The sequence below is a fragment of the Podarcis erhardii genome (assembly GCF_964252035.2).
Source record: "Podarcis erhardii genome assembly, chromosome: 6".
Classification (NCBI taxonomy): Eukaryota; Metazoa; Chordata; class Lepidosauria; order Squamata; family Lacertidae; genus Podarcis; species Podarcis erhardii.
This window is the reverse complement of record NC_138510.1, coordinates 28,573,923-28,590,214: the sequence shown is the minus strand read 5'-3', so window position 1 is coordinate 28,590,214 and position 16,292 is coordinate 28,573,923. Positions and strand designations below refer to the sequence as shown.

The following is a 16,292-nucleotide window of genomic DNA, read 5'->3' as shown; positions in this document are numbered from 1 at the left end:
CAGAATAGCTGCAGCTTCCCTTGCAATCAGTGGTGGCACCAGAAAGAATATTCAGGCAGAGGGATATAGAAGTATATTTCTAGATGGGAGAACTGTGTCCTACAGGTGCAATGTAGTGGTGAACAAAAGAATATGGTCTTTAAAACCCCCCAATTAAGCATCACTTAATTGTGCAAAAACTTAACCACCTTTAATTTTCTGAGTTTCTGTGCATGTTTGCAACACCGTGTTAGACGCTTTGTGTGTGTGTATTTGTTTGCCATCACTGTCCTACACATTGCAGGTTCCGTCTCCATCAGCCTTTGTGGAGAAACTGTGCTTGAAAACATTGGGATGAACCTGCTCTGCTTTGCCTGGGACCCTTGTAATGAGTTGCTGTCTGGAAAGTGGCTGCTCATGAGTGTCTGCCTCAGGTACAGTAACCCTTTGGGAAGATTTTTGTGCTCTGTTTTTGCCATTTTGCTGGGAAATGGGCAGACTAGTTTCTGCTTTCAGGCATGGGAAAGGATGTTTTTGTGTTTAGGTTCTTTGTGCTAATGTTGTTGTTGAGATCCTGCTGATTTATATTTGGGCTAAGTTGTATTTTGTTTGAAAGAACGTTGACTTCGTGTGTTAACCTTTGTGAGCTGCTTTGAAGGCCTTTTTGGCCAGAAGGCAGCATAGAAATAAACTACAATGTAGGATTTGTTTTGCCTTTGCTGGGTGCTTCTAAGGAGTCAAGGCCTTTCTCTCACCCTCTCCCCGACATTGTATCTGTCCTTCTTCTCCCCCCTTTACCTCTTGTGTTAGTGAAATTCTCAACAGCAGAACTGATTGGGCAAAGTGAGGCAACCATTCAGACAACAGATGCTTGGGACCACAAAGAAGCAGCAAAGCGTTGGAGGAATATATGAAGCTGCCTTATATTGAGTGAGACCATTGGCCCATTACTATTGTCTACAGTGTCCGGCAGATGCTCTCTAGGATTTCAGGGAGTCTTTCCCCAGCCCTTTCTGGCAATGTCAGAGATTAAAACTGGGACTTCAGCATGCAAAGCATATGTTCAGCCACTGAGCCACAACTTTTCCTTGTAGGTGTTTGTGCTGTGCAGCCAGCCTTGCACCCCCACAGAGTCTTTTGGCCTTGGGTGCTGTCCTATTGCCAGTGCTGAATTAAGATTCAGCTGCAAGTCTGTTTGGCTTCTGCACACGGAATGCGAGCTCAAAGAATTGTAGAATTGCAGAGTTAGAAGGGATCCCATGGGTCATCTGGTCCAGACACAGGCAAACTCAGCCCTCCAGATGTTTTGAGACTACAGTTCCCATCATCCCTGACCACTGGTCCTGTTAGCTAGAGATGATGTAGTCCCAAAACATCTGGAGGGCCGAGTTTGCCTATGCCTGATCTAGTCCAACCTCCTGCAATGCGGAAATCTCAACATGTGCCCCTAAGCATGAAGTGGGCAAGGGTCTAAGGGCTGCAACTGACTAGCATGTGCTGCCAAGTGTTTAGGGCAGCCTTGCCAACCTGGAGCTCTCCACATGTTTTTGAGTACAGCACCCATCTACCCCAGCTTGCACAGCTAGGGTGCATGGGAATTGTAGTTCAGAACTTCTGAAGGGCACCAGGTTGGAGGAGGCTGGCTTAGGATCATGTGACTGCCCTTCACACTCTACATATTTACTGTAGGACATGAAGATATGACCTTAAACTGGAGACAAGATTGCTGTTTAAAGTGTGAAGCAGCTTTCGGCTAGGTCATATCCCGGTCATCTGTAGTAACTGACGCATAACAAATGCTTTTGAATTCAATTTCTCCGCAAAGTTTTCTCAGGTGAAGTGGGGAAGGAGGAGGAAAGAGCCTCCCAATTCTTTAATTTGTTTCTGTATATCTGCTTGTGATGCTTATCACCTGCCAGATGCCATCAAGCCCTTTTGTGTATGTGCAGCTGGCTGCTGGGTTGGGGGGGGGGTAAGTGGTTGAAATGTGACAGAGGCTTTTTGACTTCAGGTGTTGAGTAAGCTGCAGAAGCAGATGAACCCTTCTGAAAGAGAGAAGAACCTATTTTAATGCAAATGTCTCCGGGAATAAAATGAAATCCTGTGGGAACAAAAAAACCCCTTCGGAATCTGCAGAAGCTGCACAATCTATTTGATTGTCCCTAAATAGATATATTCTCTCCCTCCTCTCCCACCCCGCTGCTGCCAAAGTTATCCAAGAGATGTCATCTGTTCAGTAAAGAGAACGCTCACATGCAAAGTAGGTCAAATCAGAACACATACACACAATGAGAAAAACAGGGAAACACTAAGCTCAAAGATGGCAGGGTGGGGAGCTCACAAAGAACCGCATGAAATATTAACATTTCACTTACAAATCTGCATAGGCCCTCATAAACAATGGAAATGGCTGAGGGAACAGGTAAATATTTGAGTGGAATGAGGTGCTTTTGTCTGGTGTGATGGGCGTAAATCGACATTTTTCATAATATTAAGGCTAGCCTGTTTAAATGGGTAGCAACCAGGTTGGTTTTTTTAAGCCAGAACTCGCTGGAACTCAATTCTGGCACCTCTCAGGTTGGTGCCATTGCCATTCTAAGAGAATGAAGGAGGTGTTCACGGTGAGTTCTGGCACCTCTTTTTCTAGAAAAACAGCAGTGGTAGTAACTGAACAGAATCAGTCCCACCTCCAGCACATTCAGTAATTAGAGGACTCAGGGAAGGTTTACAGCTTTGGGGCTTTACAGTGAGAAGGGAGGCAGAGCTACGACCTATGCATACAATTGTTATCATAGAGAAGGAGAAAGGGCTCCTGACAAAAGCATGCATGCTGTGGTTAGTCTCAAGTAGGCAAGGGCCACATTCACACACTGAAAGCACTACCATACCACTTTAAACAGTCACAGCTTCCCCCCAAAGAATCCTGGGAGCTGTAGTTTGTTAAGAGTGCCAAGAGTTGTTAGTAGTTTTGCTCCAAGAGCTCTAATTCCCAGAGCGGTTTAACAATCAATCCCTCTTCAAAGAAATCTCTGGGAATTGTCACTCTCTGAGGGGAATGGGCATCTCCTAACAACGCTCTCAAATTACAGCTCCCAGCATTCTTTAGGGGAAGCCATGACGGTTTAAAGGAGTATCACCGCACCACTTTAAATGTACGCTGTGGATGTGGCCAAGTCCTTTCTTTAAAGGAGGCCTTCCATTGGATCAGGCGAGAGGGCTCAAGTCTCTCAGCATTTTCTTCCTAGCCAGACGCAAGAGCAGTACAGAACAGATTGTAAGATTAAGAACACTTGGTGTCTGTGCTTGTCTCAGTGGCATTGTTCTGAAGGACAGTTCTTACACCAGCAAACTGTACAGGACAGCTGGTGTGATTTTCTTCCTTTGCACTGTCAGGATGTCCTTGGCAATGTCACGTGACGATTTTGTAGCAATTTGGCTTTCTCATTGGGATTGGCTCTACTGTCATTGTCATGTGATGTGCCTTCTGGTTTTCTGATGGGCTGAGCACACCTGCTACAATGCAGCAGGGTGCTTTATCCAACTCCCCCCCATTTTCTACAATGAAACTTTTAATCTAAAGGAGAGGTTGAGAACGTGGTGGCCCTCCAGATGTTGCTGGACTTCAGCTCCCATTATCTCTGATCATTAGCCATGCTGGCTGGGGATGAGGGAGTTGCATTCCAGCAAGCTCCCTAGCTTCGCACCCCAATCTAAAATAACAAAAGTGCTGAGTCATGCTTTCCTTCAGGTCAGTTGCTCGAATTCAGTGCTGTCTGACTTATCTGTTCTGCTCCTGTGGTGTCATATGGCATTAGGGAATAGACAGGTGGGTGTAAAGGTAAAGGGACCCCTGACCGTTAGGTCCAGTCATGACCGACTCTGGGGTTGCGGTGCTCATCTCGCTTTACTGGCCAAGGGAGCCGGCGTACAGCTTCCGGGTCATGGGGCCAGCATGACTAAGCCACTTCTGGTGAACCAGAGCAGTGCACGGAAACGCCGTTTACCTTCCCGCCAAAGCGGTACCTATTTATCTACTTGCACTTTGACATGCTTTTGAACTGCTAGGTTGGCAGGAGCAGGGACCGAGCAACGGGAGCTCACCCCATTGCGGGGATTCGAACCGCCAACCTTCTGATTGGCAAGTCCTAGGCTCTGTGGTTTAACCCACAGCACCACCCGCATCCCATTGGGTATATGTTGGCTCAAATAGCCAAGTGGGGAGGTTTGGCAGATCTAATTAGCTCCATGGGCTAGAATTCCCCATCTCTGCTCTATAGTGTATGACAGCCCACAGGCACACACTGGCTGAAAAAATGCACTGAACAAATCCATTCTCTCTCTCTTTCTTTCTTTCTCTCTCTCTCTCACACACTATAGGCTAGACCAGAATAAATAAGCCATCCACAAGAACAGTGGAAAACTATATCAGCTTAGCATAACACAGGGCAGGAGGTTGCTTTTCCAAAGACCTGTGATAGATCTGCTTGCTACTGAGATTAACCCATCAGAGTATCGTGAAAGCCCCTCTGAGGATAAAGCTCCGGGTGACAAAACCTGGAAAGCATTTTCTTCCCTCCCTAGCTAATCAAACTAAATCACTGTAAACCAAGCAAAAAATTGCCTCTGGACAGCTATGAAAGATTTCAGTCTACAATGCATTTAGGTATTAGGGGACCCTTCCTTTGTCCCAAACTAGGTCAGTTATAGACGAGATGTTGCTATAGTAATTTTCATACTATTTTATCATTGTCACTCCCCCCTCTTGCAATTTACATGGATTGTAGGCTACAGTGAAGGCTGTTATCCAGTCCTTTGAAGATCAGCTTTAGCCCAAATTTCACATGGTATCTTCTTCAGTTGTTCCTTGGCCTGCTTTCCTTTGTACCATGAGAACAGAGAACAAATGTGCACCATTAGCACAACACCCACTCCTCACCTTTGTCCTAATTTCACACAAAATATTTGTCCAGCTAGCCCAGCAGCTGACAAGAACTGCAGGGCCCCAGATAGAGATCTTAAGCATCACTTGCTTTTTTTTTGTTTTGTTCACATATCTGGAAATGCCAGGTATTCAATAATTTGGAACTAGGAATAGGGTAAAAATTTGGCAAAAGTTTGCATTTAAAGGCAAACCTACCAAATCCAGACTTTTCAAAAGAATGCACAAATCGAGACACAGATACCCTTCAAAATTTGCACCCAAATGTGCAATACAGCTTTCCAGCCAAGTTATGGGTGAAACCCCCCTGTCCAGTAAATAGTAGGGTAAAATGTGTGTGTGTGTGTGTGTGTGTGCATAATTTGTAAGAACAACATACAAAGATGTGTCATATTAGAGGAGATCACTTGCAAAAATTGCATACAAAAAGGTCTACACTAGGATAAATTTGTGCTAAAATGCTAATGAATTTTCATGAGGCTATTTTTTTTTCAATTACAAATTGCTGCAGGAATGAGAACTGGACTTTAGACTAAAAAAGAAGAAATAGAGAGAACCAACATTAACCGATCAACTCATCCCTACTTGGAACCTTCTGCATCCAAATTGTGTTCTCTACCACTGAGCTACACTCCTCGGTCACAACTGTGCAGTTGCAGAAAGAACAGCTGAAAATGCAGACCTGGGCCATGCTGTATCTCTCATGCCTCCCTGTAGCTCAGGGCTGAGTCATTTCTGTCCCTCTGAATTCCAGGCTTGGTCCTCATGAAGATCTAGAATTTCAAGATGAAAAAAGGGTTTAAATTATCTTATTCTCTTTTTCGCCTGATAATGGGGGGAGGGGGGGTGAGAGAGGGAGAGAGGAAGGAGGAAGTTTTATGTGTTGATGGAAAACTGTGGTCCAACTGGAAAACAGAGCTATCCAACAAGGCGTTCTCCAGATGTTGCTGACTAAAACTCCCACCAGCCCTCACAAATTTAGCCGATAGTTAGGGATGCTAGGATAGGGGCTGTAGTACACCAGATCTGGAGGGCACTTTGTTGACTTCTTTGTATCTTAGCAAATTTGCACAAGTCACAGAAGGACTGAAGCTCCCCCCCCCCCTTTCTTCTTCTTAGGGACACTGCAGAATTCTTTGCGGAAAGTTTGTTGCAGGGCTTAATTAATGTGCTGAACTCCAAGTTGCAGGGCTTTGAATTTTTTTTCAAAAACTTATTTGCTGTCTAGTTCTATGCACATTATTCCTTAAGGGAAAATAATGTCCTGCTGACATCAGCTGTATTCTTTCTGCTAAGTCATTGCACTTCAGCTTACAAATAACTTTCTGCCCATGTTCTCTTATCTGACCAACCTACATCTTGCCCTCAGGGGGGAAGAGAGAGAAGATGGAACAACCTGGTGGGATGCCCACCATGTAAGCTCCTCATATTCTAGCTGAGATGTCCTCTCTTCCTCCCAAAGCTGCTGCCATTGAGCTCGTACTCCAGAGCCATCTTGCCCTGACAAGAGGAGAGATCTGGCTTTCCAAAAGTTTCCCTTCTTTGCAGCTTGTTTTTGCTACTTCCTTATATTGGTTTAATAATTTTGTGTAAATCTCTTTGTGAGGTTTGCCTGAAAAGTCGTATAGGTAATATATTAAATAAATAAATATCATGCTCGTTGATTTTATTGGACACTGAGAACAAAGAAGTATCCAGAAACAAAAGCTTTAATGCTAATACATTGGGGGAGGGATTGGCAACCCGTCATAGCAGTTGGTGGGGATTTGGAATTCTACTTCTTGACTCCCCCATTTTGTGGATCCAAAGAAGAAGTCACCAGAGCATGGAGTACAGTAGCCAAGTCATCTCAATCTAAAAGGGCTACTGAGTCATTGAGGTCACCTGAGCCTCCAGTGACAATGTTGGATCCAGAAGTATCCCCCAAGCTATGAATCTGCTTCTTCCAGGGCATAGCAAGCCTGTCCAGAGCAGGCCATCTCCCCATCTCTTGGATCCAAGAATTCAGAACACATAACACCTCTGTCTTATCAAGATTTGGCTTGAATGTATTGGCACACATCCATAGGCTCAGAGGCTGCAAAAGGAGAGTCCAGTCTGCATTGTCTTCCTTCCCCGTTGACTCCCTTGGATTACATAAGGAATAAACAGAAAACAGCAAGTGCCTAAGAAGTTGTTCTGTTGATTTTCATGTATAATGTTACTTCTTTTTCCGGCTTTTTTTCTGCACTTTGCTCTGCTACTGGTTACAGCTTTCTCTTTGTTTTTGGCATCACTTTGGCTCCAGTTTATGATTTATTTACTGTTTTATTTTAGAAGATTTATATCCCACCTTTTGCTTTTCCCTCCCCCCTCCCCCCAAACCCACACAGTCAAGTGGTCCTCTGTTCCCTTAACAATTTGTGAAGTCTAGTGCACATTTTCCCCAACAGTTCAGCAGTTTTTATGTAGTGAAATATACTTGGGCCTGGCTTCACCCATTACTGAAAACCTATGTAGACATTTCCTCTGTGTAGCAAACTGTAAAGTGTGAAGTTAGCCAAAAGGTGACTCACTGCAGATGCAACAGTAGTGCAAAGATAATGGTCTTTTGTTATAGGAATGGAAGAATATTAATCCTTGACATTGATTACTGGTGCTCCTAGTCACAGTCTGCAAAAGCATCACTTGCTCCTTCTAAAGTTCCCAGCTTTTTAGAACAGAACCCCAACATCCATTGCTAATCATGTCAGAATGTATCCTTGGCCAATGCTTTAACATTACTCCTCAGATTTGTCACTGTTGCCATTAAGTATTCATGGGTACTTTCATTCATACTACCAGCATCCATCAGCCACAGTTCCGGCACTCATCAGTAATGCTGTTACTCACCATCTATTAGCAACACAACCATTGACCCTCACCAAGGCTACCACCATTGTTTATCAACAGCACTGGCATTCATCATTAACATTACCCACTTCCATTAGCAGAGCTATGGCCATCTATCACTGTTCTTTCCCCATCTTCCCTCAATACCAGTACTCACTAATACTGCAGCATCTTTTATCAGTGCCAGCAACACATGTCACCAACATCCATCAATACTGCCATTAGCATCTATCTCTTGTGCCACCCATATCCATCACTGATACTGCTGGCATCCATCAATAAGGCCACCAGCATCAATTGTCAGCACAGTTAGAAGATGTTGCCAATGCTCTCCAGCATCCTGTCAGCAACAGCATCCCGTGTGGATGCTGTTGGCAGAACTCAGCTACCTTCTAAAGAGGGAGAGCCTGAGGCTCCATCCTTCTACTCACCTTGGAGCTTTCTTAATTTAAAATGCCCCACTGAGACAGTGGAGGAACAAGCCTATTGTTTGTAATTCTGCTTTTGTCTATGCATGCTACAGCAGCTCAAATATAGCTGTGCTATAATTAACTTTAATTAATAATCATCAAGGCAGTGCATACGAGCAATTGTGTCTGGGTTACGCTGACTGCTAAATGGCATTGTTTCCCTTAACTCCACTCCTTGGGAAGTTAGATTTCTGCGTAGGCTCACCCAGTTGCATGGATTCAGCTGGCATGTGATGAAGACAACAAAGGTAAGTATGATATTACAGGTGTCAGATTAGCCTTGGCTGGAAGAATTTGCACCAACGGAATGAAAAAGAGTTCTGTGCATCTCTAGGCTCCCTAGGTCTCATGAGTCCCATGTAAATGCCCAGTGAATAACACTGATACCATCTAATAGAGAGCTGACCTTTTCACACAGACGGTCAGGTTAGTGCAATGTTACAATAACAATGCCTGAAATGTACCAGGGAGACATTGTTAGTGTACATTAATTCTCTTACATTTATACCCCACCTTTCTTCTCTCTATAAGACCATAAGAAGAGCCTACTGAGTCTAGGATCCTGTTCCTACAGTGGCCAACCAGATGCTTATGAGAAGCTTGCAAGCAGGACCTGAGCACAACAGCACTTTTATTATGTGCTTTCCTGCAACTGTGGTTTCCAGCAACTAGTATTAATTAACTTTATCACAGAACCCAATGCAGTATACATATGAGTCTCAGGCAGCCAGCCACCCAGGCACTGACCACACCCAGGCCTCCATAGCCTCAGCAATAAACAACAGTATTCATTTAATGACAAAATTTGTTGAGGAAAAGATACCTGTCATGTGACCAGCAATCATTACAGTGGTACCTCGGGTTACAGACGCTTCAGGTTACAGACTCCGCAAACCCAGAAATAGTGCCTCGGGTTAAGAACTTTGCTTCAGGATGAGAAGAGAAATCGTGCGGTGGCGGCATGGCGGCAGCGGGAGGCCCCATTAGCTAAAGTGGTACCTCAGGTTAAGAACAGTTTCAGGTTAAGAACGGACCTTGAGAAGGAATTAAGTTCTTAACCCAAGGTACCACTGTATTATTAGTTTGCTTCCATGTTATTTAATGTTATTTAAATAGCTGTTTGAAACCTAACCCCCACCCTATTCCAAGAGAATCAAAGGAGTTTGGAGGACTGCCCAGACGTTACATCCACTCTTGGCTTGAATGCACTTATACAGGGAGAAGAGCAGCGAACCTGCTTCAGTCACAAGCTGAGCCACCTCCTGATGCACAGTGAGTATAACATCTGAAGAACTTATGCACTTGCAAAATGACCACAGACCATGTGCGCATAGCCTATGCATGCGCAGTCTGTATGTGCACAGCATGTCCTGTTTCACCGCTTGAGATGAGACAGGAAGTGCTGCCCTCACCATACTGCTTAGACTCATCTCATGGGTGGGCTGGGCCTGGTGTACAGAATCTTTCTGAATTTATGCCGAATGCATATGTGGAGGGGGTCTCGACCAAAAGGCATTTACACACACAACTATATGCATTCAGTCAGGATTGGACCTAACATCTTCCCAGTTCCTAGACATAAGAACAGCCTGCTGGATCAGGCCAATGGCCCATCTAGCACAGCATCCCAGTCTCACAGTGGCCAACCAGATGCCCCTCACAGCAACTTGTTCTTGTGGGTATGTGCTACACATTGTGCCACACTTCCCATAATGGGGGGAAGAGACGTGAAGGTAAAGCCAAGTGAACCTGGGCAGTAGCAGTTGAAAGAAAGATTGAGGGGTTATAAAAGAACTCTGAATGTGTCAGCACCTTCAGCCACATGGCAAAACTAGGATTCACCTAGTAGCTGACCAAAAGCCCAAGACACCACCTACCCATACAGCCTATACACACCACTAGTCATTGCTATACTCCCTTCCTTCCTTTGACATGACTGACAACTGCCCACTCATATACACCTTCATATGAAGGTAGAAGCAAAAGTCACCTCACTGTGACTGCGTGGCAACATTTAGCACAGCCCAAGGTAGGAAGGGAAGTGCACTGCTCTCCTCTGAACAATCCAAGGGCCAAGGATGCTCATGGCCTCTGAATAACCTAAACCTTTGCTTTGCTTGAAGATTCCCCTCCTTTTCTCTCTATTTCAGTCTCCTCCCTCCTTGGGACTTTGATATTGTGGTGGTCCCCTCCCTTCGCTTCAAATCCTTCAGTTCCGCAGTTGGAACAGCTAAATTGTGAGCCCCTGAAGCACAGGATGCAGTAAGTATAGCCAGGAGGGTGTTTAAGTAGCTGGATCCTTCCCCTGGATAATATCCACTAACAGAAGTTTGATGGGGAGAATGTGTTTCTTGGCTTGATGAGTCCATTTAGTGTTCAGAAACTAATGACAGAAAATACTTCCATTAGAGCAAGGAATGCCCTCAACAACTGACAGAAAAACAAGGCAGATGTGTCAATTACAGAATGATTTGTTACCAAAGACTCTAGATGCTGATGTTTTGGATTAGCTGGAAAAAAATATATTTTTGAAGCTTTATTAATTGTTACCAGCCTTTAGACCCATTAATAAATGCAATAAAATGTGATTAATAGCATATGCTGTATAAATTAGGGAAGAAAACTTGGGGTCATCACAGAAAACCATTTCCTAAGTGGGAAGTTGGCATGGTGCATGTGTAACTACTTGGTAAGCCAGTAACTTGTGTGGCCCTGTTAAGTAGGGAGTCGACTCCTAACATTTTGCGGCTTTTCTGGATGAGCGAGCAGACACAAGCTGCCAAACAGTTGCACGGGAAACTTTATCATCCCATGATAGATTCATTGTCTGTATCAGTGTTTCCCAACCTTGGGCCTCCAGCTGTTTTTGAACTACAATTCCCATCATCCCTGACCCCTGGTCTTGCTAGCTAGGGATGATGGGAGTTGTAGTCCAAAAACAGCTGGAGGCCCAAGGTTGGGAAGCACTGGTCTGTATCATACTGCAAAGTTGTGTGGTGATTTCCCAAGACATCAGGTGTGGCAAAATGCTTGTCTGTATGAGCTTGGTTTCTGGTAAGGTGGAGGTGTGACAAGATTCTCCTCACCATTTGACAGGGCACTATGGATAACAGACTTACCATGTAGCTGTGCACACTGGGATATGTTAACCACTTGGTAAATGATAATCTGTGTGAACTGTATTGGCTTCAGATAGTTCAGAATATGGCACCCAGATCACTGGCTAAGGTAAAGGGACCCCTGACCATTAGGTCCAGTCGTAACCGACTCTGGGGTTGCGGTGCTCATCTCGCTTTATTGGCTGAGGGAGCCGGTGTACAGCTTCCGGGTCATGTGGCCAGCATGACTAAGCCGCTTCTGGTGAACCAGAGCAGCGCACGGAAACGCCGTTTACCTTCCCGCCGGAGCGGTACCTATTTATCTACTTCCACTTTGACATGCTTTTGAACTGCTAGGTTGGCAGGAGCAGAGACCGAACAATGGGAGCTCACCCCATCACAGGGATTTGAACCGCCGACCTTATGATCGGCAAGTCCTAGGCTCTGTGGTTTAATCCACAGCGCCACCCGCGTCCCCTGATCACTGGCTAGAACAGGCCAAATTACATTGAGGCACATATTGCTGGTAGCGAAATATCCTTACCAGCTACCAGTTTATTTCTAGGCACAATACAAGCTGCTGGTCTTGACATTTAAAGCTCTGTTACACCTTGGTATCTGAACAGTGGCACTGGTGAAAGCAGCCCCTGCCAAGGGAACAGGCCTCCCACAATACCTGGAGCCCCCCCTGGCTAAGCAATCCAGTTATCTGCTTTGCCTGCAGAAGGAATCAGCAGGATGGAAAGGGATATTCAAAGTGGCTTCCAGGCAGAGAGCTCTGTGGGTGCCCCACAAGGTGTGATCCTCCTGTCCAGACAACCTCACCTGCTTATCAGATTTTTTTCTGGTGAGCCCTCCCCCTCCATACAGCTCCTTGCCAAGGGTGCAAGGGACCCTAGGTATGCCTCTGTATCTGGATGACTTCTTGCTCCCATATGAGCCTACTGGCTCTTTAAGAGCTACAGCAGAGATCTTATTCTGGGTCCTGCCCCTTTCAGATACAAGGTCTAGAGTGACGGGAGGCAGGGTATTTTTAGTGATGGCCTCCTGGCTGTAGAATACTGTTCTCACTTACACTAAGCTACTGCCTATTTTAATAGCTTTTAGATACCAGATGAAAGCATTATTCTGAGATGCTAATTTTTGTGATTTCTCAGCTTTATAAGTGCTTTTACTAGTGTTACATACACACAGCCTTTATTGCTTCAATCCAACAGTAGGCAGAAGATAGATCAGGATCTACTCATAGATCTCTGAATTGTTAAACAAGTGGAATAATTTTTGACTTCCAATTGTTTCAGAATTGCAACATCTACCCAAAATTGATTGCTGAAAGAAAGCAAGGAAAGCTTGGAAGAAAAGCAGGAATGGATGTTTTGTGTAACAGGACAGTAAGCTAAGTTCTGGTACTGAAAAAAATCAAATTATTGAGCCGAGATACACTCAGATGCCTCGTTTCACAATTATAAGTGCACATTTGCTCCTAAGCCTAAGTTTTGCCCTAGGTATCTGGGTTCCAGGAGGGGAAAAACCAAAATAGATCCTGCAGGATTAAAGCCACTCTGCTTTAATCTAATGTTTATTGTTAAATTGTGAATGTTTGCTCATTGCATTTGAAACTTTTGCAGAAAGGTGGGATATAAATGGTTTAAAGAAAGAATACAATAAATTAATAAACTCACTCATTATTAGGGAGGGGGGAATGCCAGGAATGTTCAGATTATTCACACAAACATCAATGTATGGAATGAAAATAAATAATTGGTTTTTCTGAAGAGCTTCCAAACTAGCCATATCTTTGCTGGCTTGTGTCCCCTCTTTAATATGACCCTAGTGAAGAAAGCTGATTCTTCCTCTAAACTCTCTTAAGTGTCAAACATTTGGAAATTAAACAAGTAAGCTGGTGAAAGTATCATGAAACTTTAATGACCCAGAAGGCACATTTCAATTCAGGGAATCCAGAGGAAATAACACACAAACAACAACAACAGCCCTGGACTAAAGACTTCCAGTTGACAAACACTTTAATTGGTCACCATGGGCACATTTGGATTTCTCAGCAAGTGCCATGGGTGCTACACATCTCCCCACTTCCCCTGATCAGTCGCCTCACCCTGCCCTGAGACAGAAAGGGAGAAAGCACACAGGCTTACATTTTGCTTTTCTAAGAGCCCTGAGTAAAAGTCAGATCCAGGAGAATTAACCTGAGCTTTGGAAAACCCACAGAGTTGAAAAAGGAAATGGGAAAGAGTGCCACTCTTCCAACTTCCTCTCTTAGTTCTATGTACCTTACAGGGTCAAAAAAGTAAACATCCTTACTGCCTCATGACAAAGGGAGCAGTGAATAGGGTATGTGTGTGCTCTGAGGTTTTCTGGGCACCAGGGGAAAACCTCAAAGATGCCATCGCACTCACGGGTGCAATGTGGGTGACCCCATCGTTAGGAAATCCTGGCCTTTCAAAAGGGTGCTCACAACTTCTTTTTGTCTCTGCTCCTCTTAGATGGCTCATTTGACTGTAGGACTGCAAACAAATTGACCTGCTCTTCTTCAATATTTCACAATTAGAACCGCTCTAGCTGGCCATGGCAGGAAATAAATTAGAGAGAAAGCATCTGTATTACCTGACCAATATTAAACTGTGGCATGCCTGAGTAGCACCAGCTCAAGAGTGCTGTGATTTTTAGGATGAAGTACTGTAGACAAAAAGCCAGTTAGCCTTATGGCATCTAAAAAGCTAACACCATGATTATAGTGTTAGCATTTGTGAGCCACTGCCCACTTCATCATGCACCTGATGAAGTGGATTGCATCATAATAATATCATGGCTTATGCCAGTGCTTCCCAAACCTTTTTGCCCATGGATCACTTCAATATTTATGAGAGTCTTGGTGGACCACTTAATGCTATAGAAATTGTAAAGTGCTGTGCTAGATTCTGTATTATTCCAAACTGTATTTTTACAGGCATACTGCAGACGACCTGAATGAAGTTCATGGACCATTGGTGGTCCATGGACCAGTTTCTGCTTATACCATAACAAGTGTCTCAGTTGCTGGGAATCAAAAGTGGGAGAGTGCTGTTGTGCTCAGTTTCTGTTTGTGAGCTTCTCATGGGCATACGGTTGGCCACTGTGAATTCAGGATGCTGGACTAGATGGGGCCTTCTTATGTATTTAAATTTGTTAGTCTTTTAAGTTTCCACAAGACTCTTTGTTGTTTTTAAACAAAAGCACCGAGTCTGGCTAGAGCCACACAAAAAAATATAGCCGACAACCCAACAGCTTGTGTGCTTACATACTATTCCCCACTCCCCAGTTGTAACACAGTTGCTTGGACACCCATCATCCATAGAAATGAGGAATATTTATCCCAGCCTTCTGCAATCATGCTGGGGTTGATGAGAGTTGCAGTCCAAAATATCTGGAGAGCACCAGGTTGGAGAAGGCTGCTTTATATCCCATGGCATGGGTACTATAAATAGCACAAGCCACAGGGATTTATGCACTACTGGACTGGAGCAGGAGTCATGCAGGGCTCCTGACTGCCGCTGGCACAGCTGCTGCCTGCTCCTTGGTTCAGTAGGCAAGAAGAAAATCCACACAAAGGCACAGAAGGCTTCAGATGTGCTACACTGCACACTACAGCTGCACTACCTAATACTTTGGACTTGACCTGTGGCACGATTGTCAAAAAAGTTGGCTGACAAATGCTGTTATATAGAGACAAGTTTTTTTTCCATCTGACACACAGTCCTACCACCCAGAGGCGTGAAACTCTGCTGATTCTGTATTGGAAGATAAATGGCTGATTGGAATGATTTGATCTGATGACCTGCTGTAATGTAATGGCTAAGAAGCTGCACTGTGATCCAAGGGGTTGCTGTTATTAATTAATTAATTAATTAATTAATTTTGTAGACAGTCCTTCATCTGAAGATCACAGGGCAGTTCAAAACATAAAAAATAATAATGAGAACACAGAATACATAATAAAACAAAAACAAATCAATAATCCCCTTCCCACAAAAATAGAATGTTAAGGCCTGGCTAAATAGACACGTTTTTGCCGGGCAGCTAAAGCTATGTAATGAAGGCACCAGGTAAGAAGAGCATTCCCCAAACAGGAGCCACTGAAGAAAAGGTCTGTTCTCATGTTGTCACCTTCCGGACCTCTTGAGGAGGAGGCACATGAAGAAGGGCTTCAGATGATGATTGCAGGGTCTGAGTCAGTTCATATGGAGAGAGGCGGTCCTTGAAGTACAGCAGTCCTGAGCCATTTAAAGCTTTATGGGTAAAAACCAGCACCAATTGGCAGCCAGTGCAGTCAGGCTAGGATTAGTGTAATATCTCAAATGTCTTGCTCCAGTGAGCAACCTGGCAACTGAATGCTTGCACCAGCTGAAGTTTCCAAACCAACTTCAGAGGCAGCCCTACGTATAACGTTTTGCAATAATCTTACACAGAGGGTATCAGAGCACAGATAAAAGAGGTTAGGCTATCCCAGTCCAGTTAATAGGGCAGCTGGGCCACAAGCCAAAGCTGATGGAAGGCACTCTGCATCAATGAGGCCACCTGAGCCTCAAGCGACAGCAAATGACCCAGAACTACCCCTAAGCTACATACCCACCAAGTATCCCCATCAAGAGCAGGCCTCCTCCCATTAATCTAGTCTAGGGAACTACCCACTAACAGAACCTCAGTTTGGATTGAGCTTCAGTTTGTTGGATCTCATCTATTACCAAGGCAATACAACAGTGCTGCACATCCACCGCCACACCTGCAGATGTAATGGAAAAATAGAGCTGTGTGTCATCAGCATATTGCTGACAATGTACTCTATAACTCCAGATAACCCCACTCAGTGGTTTCATGCAGATCAGGCTTGCTCAAACTCAGCCCTCCAGATGTTTTGAGACTACGATTCCCATCATCCCT

General features: G+C 44.4%; 2 protein-coding genes across 4 annotated transcripts in view; one reads left to right on the top strand and one right to left on the bottom strand.

Annotated features, from left to right (window-relative positions):
• The window catches only part of TGIF2 (TGFB induced factor homeobox 2), a 377,907-nt gene that overhangs the window by 150,319 nt on the left and 211,296 nt on the right, over positions 1–16,292 (top strand). The gene's annotated exons all lie outside the window — the stretch shown is intronic.
• Positions 1–16,292, bottom strand: part of DLGAP4 (DLG associated protein 4) — a 330,460-nt gene that overhangs the window by 127,213 nt on the left and 186,955 nt on the right. Inside the window, exon 1 of one of the 3 annotated variants that reach the window (XM_081867585.1) lies at positions 5,601–5,691. The exons of the other annotated variants lie outside the window; for them this stretch is intronic. The gene's annotated coding sequence lies outside the window, so the exon portion shown is untranslated. Of the gene's footprint in view, positions 1–5,600; positions 5,692–16,292 lie in introns of those variants that run through there. 3 annotated transcript variants of the gene reach the window in all.